The sequence below is a fragment of the Durio zibethinus genome, chromosome 18 (assembly GCF_047325235.1).
Source record: "Durio zibethinus cultivar Kanyao isolate XHJ-2024 chromosome 18, ASM4732523v1, whole genome shotgun sequence".
Classification (NCBI taxonomy): Eukaryota; Viridiplantae; Streptophyta; class Magnoliopsida; order Malvales; family Malvaceae; genus Durio; species Durio zibethinus.
Window position 1 is genome coordinate 13,885,724 of NC_143179.1, and position 14,442 is coordinate 13,900,165.

General features: G+C 32.7%; 2 pseudogenes across 1 annotated transcript; both read right to left on the minus strand.

Annotated features, from left to right (window-relative positions):
- Positions 1-4,751: 4,751 nt before the first annotated feature.
- On the minus strand, positions 4,752-5,670 carry LOC111299683 (AT-hook motif nuclear-localized protein 16 pseudogene; annotated as a pseudogene).
- A 118-nt stretch (positions 5,671-5,788) lies between these two features.
- On the minus strand, positions 5,789-13,543 carry LOC111299682 (uncharacterized; annotated as a pseudogene). Its single transcript, XR_016329906.1, has 10 exons — positions 13,333-13,543; positions 12,698-12,764; positions 12,002-12,119; positions 11,791-11,908; positions 10,986-11,638; positions 9,000-9,336; positions 8,649-8,919; positions 8,120-8,257; positions 7,048-7,485; positions 5,789-6,938 (listed from the first exon to the last, which is right to left on the minus strand). The product of XR_016329906.1 is annotated as an uncharacterized LOC111299682 (transcript).
- Positions 13,544-14,442: the final 899 nt, after the last annotated feature.

Genomic DNA, 14,442 nt, shown 5'->3' on the forward strand with positions numbered 1-14,442 from the left:
GATTTATAAGCAAATATGCTCTTTTTAATCATTTTAATTACAAGACGACTAATGTAACCTTAGCTTTTAATTTTAACATGTCAATAACGTTGAATTACACTCATGAAAAGGGATTCATGTCCTATAATTTTTTGTAGAATAATGAACTCTTGTTCTATAAATTGTTCATTGGATCAAAATTGAAATTATTTTCTTTTTACAACTAATTTAAATCTTACATTAAGAGTGAACCAATTTAAATCCCTTAAGTTCCTTGTGTTCTATTTTTCTTTCTATTTGGCTTATAGTCGTTTTTTTAGAGTAAGGTTATGGCTTTAATTCTAACAACTAGATCATGACGGTAATGTTAAAAGTGATACCAAATGTTACTTTGCAAAATTTTTTTTATGTATTGTGATTTTTGAAGCAAATCGTTCTATATGAATATAATTTGTTGGGGTATATATTCTCAATAATACAGGGAGTGCACTTAGCATCTTCCATTTTAGAATAAGGAAGTATAAAAAAAAAATTAAATTATGCCCTCTAATTCTATAGCTTTCAATTGCCCACTATTACCAAAAGCTAATGTGAACTAGCATTGGATATCAGAAATTAATGGAGGAGGGACCATGGGTTAATGGAGAAACTACATTGGAGAGAATGGTTCTCAAAGTGAAGGAACGGTCCAAAATTCTACCCTGAAAATGCACTTTTGACCAATTGGATACCCTACGTATTTAAAAAAAATATATAGCCATAATTCCCCTTTATTTTATACCCCAAATAAAGCCACTTCTTAATAGTTAACCCTATTAGATTAGGTTGTTTTTAAAAAATGAAGAATGGGTTTGATGGAGACGACAAATTATAAAATTGCCCAAGGCCAATAATTATTGCCTAATTCCCATCTCAAAATACACTTTTTTTCATATTATGAGCAGATCTTGAATCTTTGCTTTGGTCCATAATCTCAAAATCGGCTTTAACTTTGTTAGACATGAGTCAGAAAGGAATTAAATAATTAAGCATTGTTCAGGGCATTTTAGATTTTCTTTTGAAAAAGAATCCTTAGCTACTATTAACTTTTTTAGTACTTAAAATTATCACTAAATTAATTTGATTATTGCAATTAAAAATTCAGCACTATACTAACAAATTACATGATTGTTCACTAACTATTATTAGTTAGGTCTATGCAAGAATTAAAAAAAAAAAAAAATCCTAGGCATGTGGAAGAACCAAAAGTCTTACTTACCGTTATTTAAACTTGAATTTTCTTTTCCAATTGCAATAAACAAAGATTGCAAGAAAATTATATCCCAAGACTAAGAACAAGAATAGTGGGAACATGCAAATGGAATCCAAGGATAGATATATGAAAAGTGTAAAATTAATGGGTCAAAAGAATTATTGACATGTCATATTTGAATACTTACTCAATGATATATAAGTATATATTTTTATATTCAAAAATTATAATTTGAGTCTCAAGATTAAATAAAAAAGGATAAATCAGTTACAAATTCTTCTGCTTATAATATCTATAGTAGCAAGTATGACTTGCTTCAATATAACTTTATCACTCTATAAGTATGACTTACTTCAATGTATCATAACCAATTTTTAGAAGGTGAAACATAAAAAATTTAGGGATAGATTAAGAAATAAAAAGAAAACTGTTGGTTCAAAAATTTTTCAGTTTCATTTGAATTTCCTTTAATATTTGCTAAGTGAGAGGTCACTTTCTAAGTTATCTAAAAAGAAAAAAAGAGAAAAAAAAAAAAAAGATAATCTACAAATTTGAAGTGCAAGTCAAGATTGAGAAAGTAAAGCCTCAAAATCCGCCATTTTTTTTACACTTAAGAAAACATGACAAGAAGTAAACAGATGCAACTGTTAGGCTGCTACCATAACAATTCATCTCGGTCGGATTTGAGTTTACATTTTTTTTTTTCTAACTGCTTAATTAATTTATTAATAAATAATAGTATTCTGGCTGATTTTGCGCCAACATTTTTTCTAGTTTGGAAGTCGTCTCATGAATCATTTTTATTTGCAGAAATGTACCAGACAGAATTGAGGAAAAAAAAAAAACTAATCATTCTTATTTTTATTTACTTTTGAGAAATTATTTTTTTAATTAATTAAACAAACGAAATTTATAAATATTTATTGTTAAGAATTTTTATATTTTCAATTATACTCATTAATAAAGTAACACTTTATGTTTCATTGATAATGCATGAATATTATGCACTGAAGTGCATCAAATATAAATTCAAAGATTATTTCTCATTTATGATGGAAAAATACAAAATCTAAGCAACCATCAAGCATTATAATTGCATGGTTGTTTGATGTGCTAGGTAATGCTGGAGTTCTTGAAGAGGCAGCTAATAAGAAGTATGCCCATTAACGAAGATGGAAGGCCTTTGCTGTCAGCATGCAGGAAGCATGGAAATATTGAGATGGCAAAAAGGCATGTTATTGAACTTGATCCAGCTGAAAGCTTTGGATATAATAGCAGATTTAGAATTTTTTTTTTCTCTCGGGATTCAGGATATCCACTTACTACAGTGGATGTATGCTGAATGCCGGATCTTGACTCGCTATAGGGTGTGGTTAGGTATTGGTTCGTGGCAGTGAGTACAGTGATTAGAGAATTAAAAAATATATATTCAAAGAAAAATTTTGGAGGTGTTTAAAGAAATTTTTTGGTGATATCCAACACAAATTTTCCTTCAAATTTTTTTATTTTCCAATACCCTAGCTAACTATTTGCATCCGTCATTGTCAGGATCGAATTTGTACTTATGTGTAATGTTTATGCTGCAAGTAGGCAATTTGAGGAAGCAATCAAGCAAAGCGAAGACTTTTAATGCAAGAGATGCAATTAGACAAAGAACCAGGGTGTGGTCTGATCGAAGTTAATGGTGAAATTCATTTGTTTGTTTCTGGTTGAAGGGTGCAACCTCAAGCAAAGGAGTTATACACTATATTGAATGAGTTGAAACTCATATTACAATGTAAGGAATGAGCTTGAAACTTAGGATTAAGTCATAAATTGTTGGCTGCCTTAGTATGGATCACAAATATTTTATTCCTATTGGAAGTACTGAGCCCTTTATTGCAATTAATTCATCATTCCTAACATTTTGTTGATCTTTCTTTTGGGATTAAAAATAAAAAAAAAACCAATAACACTATTTATTTGTGGATATAATTTTATTAAAGAGTTAATTACATTTTTTTACTTGAACTTTAAAAAATATACAATTTGCATTTTGAATTTTCAAATTATATATTATATTAATCTAAATTTTAATCCCACTAATTTTGTTATCTTATATTATAGCATTTGACAAATATTATCAAATTATATGTTTATCATACATATTATCAACATCTTTTTTTAATATAAATTGAAAGTATATATATTTTTTACTCTAACTCTAAAATATTATTTAAAACCGGTCAATTATTGTTTATCAATTGACATCCATGTAACATTCATATGAAGTTTTTACAAAATATTTAACTTTTTTATTTAACAAATAACATGTATATTATCGAGACGAAACTAGACAATAACTAAAGGGGGGCCAAACAATGAATTGAATGAGGGAAGGGAGGATGGATATTAGCTTTGGTAGGCTCAGTTACTGATCTGGAATAATGTAAAAATTTTTTGGGAGGCCGTGAGCCTTACCTGCTCACATTGGCTTCGGCTTTGTATATAACAAAATTATGTTGGTTAGAAACTATATATGTAAATTAAGTTAAAAGTATTAGAATTTGGATTAAAATAATATATTATTTAAAAGTTTATGGTGTAAATTATATATTTATTTATTTAAATATCAATTTATATATTTTTTCAAAGTTTAGGTACCAAAAGTATGATTTAACTCTTTTTTAAAAGCAAAAGGAATTTGCATTGATGAAAGGATTAGTTGTTAGATACTTTTCTAATTAGGGATAATATCTCATTTGGCTCTTAAACTATTACACTTATTTTGATATGGTATCTAAACAAAAAATATTTTTTATCAGGTACCTAAATTTTGTTTTCTTATATGAAGTTGTCACATCCCTTAATACAGTTAAATAATGTTGAAGTGAAATTTAAATTTTACATGAATAATACATGATTGTCATATGATTTGATATGTGATTATTACATTATATTTTTTAAAAATAAAAAACATAAAAAATATATATAACAATCACATTATTATCACATGATAATCATATTATTTTTTATTTTTTAAAAATGACACATGATAGTTATATAAGTATTAAATGATAATCACGTTTTACTTACTTAAAATTTAAGTATCATATCAATGTTATTTAACGATATTATAAAATTGAGATAATTTGTTATACAAAAATAAAGTTTAGATAACTTACTAAATTTTTTTTTTAATTTAGTTACCACATTAAAAATATTTTAATAATTAGGTATCAAATGGGGTATTATCCCTTCTAATTATGTATGACAATCTTAATAGTAAGATAAAGAACTACAGCACTGCACTCAAACAATTAGAGAAAATCACACAATTACTGATACTTGAGAAATAGGAGATGGAGATCCAACATATTTAAAATCATAATATTGCACTCAAACAAGATTTGACTACAGAAAAAAGATATGGAATGCTGTGAAGATACTGCTTAATTTGAGAGAAGTTTAATACATAATAACACTAAATGACTATATTTGGAGGATGTGACAATCTCCAAAGAATTGCTTGCTAATCAGGTTAGGTTTTCGACATAGATCACCCTGCTGGCCAAGAGAATATCTCAGGAGGCATAGTGCCTTTGGTGATCAAGTTCTGTGGCATCCCATACAAATCAGAAATATGTCAAGGTGACGGTGCCGACCCTTATGGTGATATTGATACTGCATAATTTCATCATCATCATCCAATGGTAGACGATCAAATGGCATTCATGAAGGATGCAGCCAAGATCAGAACATGATCAGAAGCAATGAGTGCACCAACTATTCCTCCACCAACTACCTGCCCCTGAGCCCCGGCTAGTGAAATTGTTAGCCCTGTAATTCTAAGTGGGGCTGATGGGGCAGGATTGATCCAAGCAAGTAGAGAATCTTATACCGGCCATATAGAGTAACACTTGCACCAGACGAGGCCGGTTGTCTGAGAGTAACAATTGCTTTCTTCTTGCAAAATTAGCCAAACTCTCATTTACATCACACCCTGAGGTCACCTCCATCGCATGGGCTCTTACCGCATTAGCACTGTCGCGAATGACGATAATGTGTTGTTTTGGCTTGTTTTTGGAGCCTGCTGGCTTCCCTCGAGGCCGCCCAATGTCCTCACCCTCAGCTGCACAGATTGGTGTCACTGCCTTTGGCATTTTGGGAGCCGTTTCTATTACATCAATGCCTGGTCTATGGACATTTCCCTTGTCTTGTTCTTGGTTTTCATCCCTGGCTACTCTCAAATCTGTGCCTTGCCCCATTCATGCACACTCAGAGATCCTAATCGAATACAGTTTAAGTAGCGGGTTTGATTCAATAATTTTATTGCGAGAACCAGAAAGAGTGATTTTGTAATAAACCCAACTGGTCCTTCAATCATGTTAATAGCTTTCCCCCACAAATACCCACATCAAAACTTCTGCTTGTGCAAAAATAAATATTCAGACACCTTGAAGATAGAAGGGAACAAAAGAACAGACAACAAATGTAACTAATCAAATCAACAACTAATCCATGAGCTGCACATGGAAGACCATTCGTAATAGTAAGAGCTACAAATGAATCGCGTCATCAATCAAAAAAAGAGCATCCCATTAGCAGGCAGCAATCATACCCCAACTTGAAATTAGTTAGAATACAATGTTGAGGCAGACGTCATTACCAGTCAGCTTCTCTTTTCAAGTATGTACAATTGGACATTGCAAAAGCACTAAAAAAAAATAGACAAAAAAACAAAACTGAAAACTTTGATTGAACGGTAATATCATCCTACTCGGACGTTTTTGTAATGTCTTGCCGCTAACAAAATGAAAACAAAAAGACGTTAATAGCTACACTACCAAATTTGGGATAGGTGCTTTTGTTACGAACTTAAAAAAATTCATAAATTTTACATCAAACATAATAAAAAATTCACTGAGATATATAAAGATTCACACCATCTCTTCATTGTGAGGTGTTTTTTGTAAAACAAGATCGTGAGAACAGAAAGATCAGAACGGATAATACCTCACAAGAATGTGAACCATGATAGACAGACTGATCCGAGACGTCGAAATGGTGAATGCCCAGATCCCGGAACCGCGCGAGTTTGGAGCTTAAATCTCGACTCGTGACAAGTGGTATCAAAGCCAAGTGCCTCGAGAGAGATAGGCAGAGTGACCAGCCTCCGTGACGAGGACGTTACAAGATTAGATGAGAGAGTGTCAAAGACCTAAGAAGGAGTTCTGAATCTCACATCAAACACAATAGAACGATCACTGGGATATATAAGAGTTTACATCATCTCTTCCTTGTGAGGACCTTTTGTATGATAAAATCGTGAGGCCAAGAGCGTCAAAGCGAATAATATCTCACAAGGGTGTGAACCATGACAGTAGACTAATCCAAGACGTCAGAAGGGTAAATGTCCGGATCCCGAAGCCGCACAGGTTCGGAGCTTAAGTCTTGACCCATGACACTTTGATGACAAGCCTTGAGAACCATTTAAAATCATATCACGATGCTTTTGCTGCTGCTGCTGCTTCTCTATTGTGATCCCTGCGTGAGAATTATAAACACCAGGATACCCAAAAGCTCCATGGAGCTGTGAATGTTGCTGGCCCTGTTGATAACCAGCAAGCAGGTGATTCTGTCCTCGTAAACTGTAATAAGCACTATCCATAATAGTTGATATGGTTTGTGAACCATGTCCATAATCCCATCTGGCAGAGACATCATTCTGATAATACATCAAATATATAAAAGATGAGAATGAAATGGTCATATATTCCATGAACTAAACATTACAGTACATGCATCATATCATGAAATATGCTTATTGTTATTACCGGTTGAAGTTGGACGAAATTAGCTCCTTCATCCCTGTACTGAGAGCGTAAAAAGTCATCATAACCAGCTTTGCTGCCTGCTGGACCAGCGGATAGATTGTGCAGAAAACTTCCAGGAATATCAGCAGAATTCCCTAAACTTTGGTAATCAGACGAGTAAAAACCTGACAGAGGAAAGCTGCTCATGCTAGCACGTCTGTAGTGTGGGAGATTGGACTTTATCCCTGCATGAGATTCATGGAACATATTGCCATTCAGATATGCTTGTTGCACAGCAAATGGTGTATATGTATGGCCTTGAGGTATGGCCAGGTAGCCAGTTTGAGAATAAGAATGTGCTCAAAAATGCTCCTTAAGTAAAGGTCCAGTGGCAAGGTTGGCACCATGCAAGGCCTGTGAGGATGGATGGGATGCAGAAAAGGCTCCAGAATTTAAAACCTGAATTAACAGAACAATTAAAAATACTTTAATTTTTTAAGTCCATTTAAGTAGCACAAAAGCACTCAAATCCTAGTTTAACAGAAATTCAAAGCCAGATTCACCATACTTTACATAATGACATTATTTAAATATGTCTAGGCTAGACAGCCACCAATTCATCTGAAACTTTACACCAATTTACATGAAAAAATCCAGCAAATCGTGCAAAAGAATAATATGGTCAATAAGTGATCTAAATATCTTTCATTTGTAGGATTCAAGTCAATACCCATCCCTACCACATTCAGGAAATCAATCCAACAGAATAACATTTAGGGTAGGAATATTCCAAAATTCTATGACTAGTAGTCATAGCACTCAGATTTAGTGCTTCTCTACAACAAGATAAAAGCTAATAACTTTCATCTACCCACTTAAAAAAGCAACAAAACAGTAAAAAGTCTAGGATAAACCTTTCCACAATAAGAAAGGCTGCCTTCCGAATACGCGGTTCAAAAGCAGACTGATCTGATTCAACCATCATTCAAATGAAAATAATCACCACCAAAATCTATTTACCTAACTTGAAAATTTTTGAGCTACCCAGAAGAACAGATTCTATAATTTCTACCTCAGGCTTGGATGTAGTTGCGTTCTTAATGGATGATGCAGAACTGCTGTATCTTGATGAAATCAACTGCGACGCAAGGAATGCTGCAGAATCTCTTGCTGTTATAGACTGAATACTTGCCGCCAATAAATCACTAGGTATAGAGTTTGAATATGATTGCTAGCACCCAAAATTCAAACGATCAATGCAAAGTTCAAAAGAAACTGAAATCAGAAATAAATCAACAAGTGATTGCACAAGCAAGTATAAACACCACATATCATAAACAAACACCAGTGTGGAAGAAACTACTGTAAGAATGAAGTAGGCATTAAAGAGAAAAGGACATGCTGAGCATTGGCCAGGTAATCAATGTAATGCAAGAAAGAGAATAGCAGTCAAGCTTTGCATCCTCATGAAATGATGCTAATGCTATTTTATATAACAGCATGGAATAGCAAAAATTCCATATTCATTTCTCATAAAAGCCCGCTAGCATCATAGCAGCAAAGTGAGACAAGGAGCTGACAGGGTATCATAAATGCAAGAAAAGAGGAAAAAAACTGTTTACCACTTCACTTGGAAAAGGAGGAAGATTCCCAGCATCTGGGTCAATCACAAAAGACAAAGCAGAACTTAATTGTTGGATGTTCTTGAAACTAGAACCAGGTATAGACGAATGGGAGACAAAATCATTCCCATAGACTGCTGCATCAGGAATATCTAGTTTCCTAAGCTCTGCCTGTGAAAATTTGGTGGAATTATAGTTCCTAGCATCTGCATTTGCTCTATTTGTATCAAAATCAAATTCAAGCTGTTCTTCATCACAACATACTAAGTTCCTGCAAATAAAGACATCCAAATATCATGAACTACCATGAACAAGGAAGCCAAAACTGGAACTATTCAAAAAGGTGCATACCTAGAGTTTAAATGCATAGAGGATGGACCATTTGTTTTTGTCAAGATCTCTTCCAAGTCATCTGTCAAGGAACTGGATGCTTGTGGCCAGGACCATGTCGTATTCTTGCCAGATTTATAGGTTCCAAAGCTCAAATGCGAGCAGTCAGCAGAAAGGGCTTGCAAATAATTTGGAAGCGCCACTCCCTGGCTATCCTCAGTAGGAGTCACTGACTGCTCTTCCTTCCCTAAACTTAGTTATTGTATGTTCACCACAGCTGAGGATACGGCTTTGATGGCATCATCAGACAAAGAAGCAGTAGGATATGGAACAGACACATTAGAACTTCTACCTATCCCTGAGATTGGATACCAGAGGATGAAAAGTAAAGACCAGAACACGTATTCAACATAAGTTCTTTCTGCATTGCAGGAATATAAACACAGTCTAACCAATTTTCATAAGCATTTAGCTATGCTAAAATGCACAGAATCTAAATCCATGAACCAACCATCTAGCATATGCTTGGAAAATACAGAAGAATAGAGAGAGAGAGTCAATAATGCATGTAGTAAGTGTTGCACATAAATTGCACTAACTGCAATCACTTTCAAATGCAATTATATTTCTCATGCTAAAGAAATTTTGAGTGTGTTTGGATGAAGAATTTTAAAATTTTAAAGAAATTTGAATTGAATAGATTTTAAAATGCATCATTTCAAAATGCTAGCATTTGTAATCATTTGGTTTGGATAAATTTCTTAGAAAGAAATTTAGTCTACTGAAATTTGATAAGATAAAAATAATTATAAAAGAAGAATAATAACATTAAAGATAAATATATATGTATAAATAAAATATGCGATATGGGTATCAATAGATTTGTAAGAATATATAGATATTATTAATAATATAAATTATACAAATATATTAGAGTTAAATAAAATGATATTTTCTTTTTTTTTTTTTTGAGTTTTGTATTTTAAGGCGGGCCATGTATAGTAAAGAGATGGAGGATTTGGAGGAATTTTGAAAACCACATCTTTAGGTGGAATTTCAAGAGGGAATCTGAGCACTCTCAAAATTCCACCTAAATTTTGAAATTCTCTCTTTTTTTCACCCAAATAAGTAAATTCATTTTTTAACTTTCAAAAACCTTGATTGAAATGAAATCTCTATTCCAAATGCCTCATCCAAACACACCCTTAAAGCCCACAACTACATTTAAAAAAAAAAAAAAAAAGAGCTATGTTCCTATGGGCACTTCCCATTCAACCAATCAAATAATACATCCAAAAAAGTATAGAATAAACAAGTCTGTAATGTTCTACAATCAATAACAGTTTTCTTCTTTGCATATAAGACAAAGAATACTAGGACCCTTTTTTTCCATCTCTTCCCAATCCTTTTTCTCCACTTTCACAAATCAGAGACAGATAACAATAGTAAAACAAAAAATTGTTCCATGTTGCATGTTTCTCTTCTACAAAGGACCAAAATGTATGTAACTTAACAACCGACCACTTCCTTTGTCCTGTATCTATCACAAGCTCATACATTCTACATATGTTTTACAAGCTAAGGACCATAATGTTATTTTATAGCACAGAGCATATAACTAGACATGGAATCAGTTTCCTGAAATTCCTTGTTTTAAATCAGAAAGAACTAAATTTCTTTACTTAATACCTCCAATGTTCTACAAGGCAGTAAAATTTTAAAAATGGAGGTATAAAACTTTCTAAAAATGGAGAATAAAATGATATTATATAGCATCCAGTAAAGAAATCCAGTAAAGAAATCCAAGTTCTTCACTCTAATGAGACTACAATAGACATTCTAAATAGTAATAATTATCAAAGTACAAACATTGCATCAGCAGAATCCATGATTATTATATAGCATCCCATGACTTTATATTGCAAAAATCTGTCATTAGTTTAATTAAAAATCAAATAAAGAAAATAGAAAATCCTATAAAGTCGAACTCAAAACATGAAAATTTACCTTTCTGGTGCTCATAGATTTGCCGATGAGAATCAGGCGAATTTGTATCTTTACACAGGTCATCATAATGTTCAGATGTTCCTCCATAATCATTCATAAATATTTGTTTACTAGATACTTGAGCAGAGTTGTCATAATCAGAACTAAGATTCTCCCTGGCAGCATTGCTCTCTGAAACTAGAATATTGTCTGACGAGCAGTTACTTGACAAGTTAGCTCCGTTACTATGCAAGTAAGATTGATTTGAGTACATCGTAGCACCAATATCACTTGCAGCAGTAATTGGCTCATTCAAAGGCAATTCACTATCAAAATCATGCTGACTAGATTTCTTTCCAGATTTGCGAGTCATGTTCAAATCTAAAGAATGCAAATCTTGATGTGTTCCCAATTGTGAAGGTAAAGTAGCGAGGGAAGGTTTCATTTGGTAGATGGATGAGTCTGGCAGAACAGCATCTTGATGGGTATAAGATGTTTCACAAGGTATTTGTGAGCCTTTGCTCTGTGGCTACCCATTCTTACGATATCAGCCATAGTAACATGTCCTACGGCATCCCCCACCCAAGCAGATTGTGATCCAGAAGATGTTTGCAAAGATGAACCAATCATATCACCTGTTCCTATGTCTTCTATTATCAGAATTAAAAGAATTGCTGCAGAAGAATTTAAGATGCTCAAAACAAATAAGTACACATTTCATCAAGCAGCATCAATAAGCTAGACCAATTTATATTCTGTTAAGACTTAAGAATCAGATAAGGACACATAATAGAAAAAGCAACAATTTTGCTTCATTAGAACTAACCTTCGAGGGGAAGGCTGCTCATTCCAAGTTTGTCCAGTTACACATAATGTTGAAGAAGCAGAATAGGGAATAGAGGCAACTGAGCCATTCTCTTTCCTGTATGCAGCTTTACCAAGCTCTGCAACAAGGTACAAAATGTCATATTAATAATAACAGAACAAAAACATTTTACACTAGTGTCACCAAGGCATACATGCTCCAAAGACCATACCATAGGAGCTGATTTGTATTGCTCCACTCCACCCAAAAGAATGTTCACTACCACCTCTAACACCATGATTAGACATACAATTGTTAGCTCGAGCTTTTAGTTCTTGTGTCTCTTTCATCTGACATATCAACAGAACAAAAATTATATTAAAAAAAGGAAAAGGTAAATTCTATTTGCAGCCATAATTTTGCTCATGACAGCCACATTTTCTAATACAAAATTGCCCTTGGAATGAGTTACTTTATTATCTCTAATAAAATTACTTTGTAACCCTTCAGCCACACCCAATTACCTTGCCTTTCTCACAACCCACTGCCAAAACAGACGGACATGCACTTCTGGTAATGTTCCCATCACACGGACTTGTATTTGCGGTAAATTGCCCACCTCACTGCAGGTCCATACGTGCAGACCAATTTTTACACAATGAGAACAGAAATGCATTTCCATTCAAATTTCCGTACAAATCCAATGTAAAGGTAAAATGCAAACAGAAATGTATTTCAGTTCCCCAGGCAAGAATGTAAGGGTGCCAAAATGTCGTTTTGGTTGTATTGAGCAATTTTAATTAGAGACATGGGTGTAATTAGTAGTTGGCCGTTATGAGCAAAAAAGTGGCTGCAAACAGAATTTCCCAAAGGAAAAAACCAATTCCATAATGAAGAAAAAGAATAAGCACATTTTTAAATAGAATACCTCTTTTCTTCTTTCACGTCTGCTTTTCACCTCATTAAAAGTATCTACAAAATTAAAAATTAATTTGCTAAATATTTCTTACTAAAAATTGTCAAAGTGACAGTGTTCTTCCATTAAAGTTGAAAGAGCATTGAATCACACAACTCAGTAGAATTCAAAACTTCCATTAATTTCAGTTATTACATTCTCAGTTGTTTGGCAGCTAAGAAAGAATCATGCACCAGAAAGACAAATAAGTAAATAAACCTCTAGCCATCAAAGAGCAACTATTATATACTGTATAACACCGCTTAAATTTTTTTTTTTGGGCAAATTGAAGCTTTTAAAGTCAAACTATTATTTGGAAAATAAAATTAAAAAATTAAAAAAGATAATAGTGACAGTGAGAGAGAAACGGAGACATTTGAGAAAAGGAAAAGAAAAGAAAAACATATAACTTCTAAAAGTCTTAACAAATTGTTAAAGAATAAAAATATATATTTTCCCCATAAAATATGATGAGAAAAACTTGTTACTTTATATTTGTTTTGAGTTTCCTGAGCAACCAAATACAAAAGTAGCGTAAACAAAAGGAAAGCAAAAACAGAGAGAACAATTATCTTTATTATCATAAAAAATGAAAAAGAAGGAAAAACCTTGAGAGGAGGAGGCGTTGAACGGCGTCGTTAGGGTCCATATTACAGTCTCTAAGGACGGAGTAGATCTCCGAGTCCGTACAGTTATTATTAACAATCTCTTTAAGGTTCTAACCACTTTCTTCACCGACGCCGCTATCTGTCCTCCGCCACCAGAGCCGCCGCCAGTACCATTGGTCTTGCTATCACTCGCCATCTCTCTCTCTCTCTATATATATATATATATATGTATCTGCAGCTTATCAGATTAAACCAACAAACAAATAAAAAAAAAAAAAGTTATCATTTTCTTTTGGGGGTGGGGAGGTTTCGTTTTGTTTATATATATATATATATATATATATATATATATATATATATATTTTTTTTTTTTTTTTTTTTTTCTTTTCTTTGTGGTTTGATTTTGGGTGCCAGGTAGTAATATCCAATCCTCCAAAGTTAGTAGTAAGTACATTAAATTCTTATCTCACGTCGCTGTTAACTATGTTCCATCACAGCCTCACTATCACCGTCTATTTCAGATAAGATCATCTTGTCATCCTATGGGTCCACCAATTAGAATTTTATGACTTTTAATGGAGGGTCAGAGATTGTCGAGGATTTGACGGGGAGATAGAAACTCAAAGTGACTGCAGCATTTTTAAAAGGAGAAATATAATCCATATAACGGTGACTTTGTTTTCTTTTTTATTTTTGTATACAATTGCATTTCCGTTTTGGGAGTACTATGAGACGAGACTTATTTTCTTTTTAAATTTTTTAAATTTATTTTTTCCTATATTTTATCATTAAAATTTTAAAGTGTGTATGTGTTGGCTATTTGGTTCGAGCATGTCCTCGTCTGTGAGCAAACCGCTTACATGGTTGAGTCAGATAGGGTTGAAATTTTAAAAAGACTGTTTAAGGCTAGTTGGCTTTAGATTTTAGAGCCATAAAAATTTTTTAAAAAATATATTAGCTATTGAAAAAATATTAAAATGATTATTTTAAAATTTTTGAATAAAAATTAAAATTAAATAAAAAATAAAATATATTAATAATTTTAAATTTTAAATTGAATCAAGCTAAATTTAAATTTAAAAATTTAATTTAAATCAAATTAATCTATTA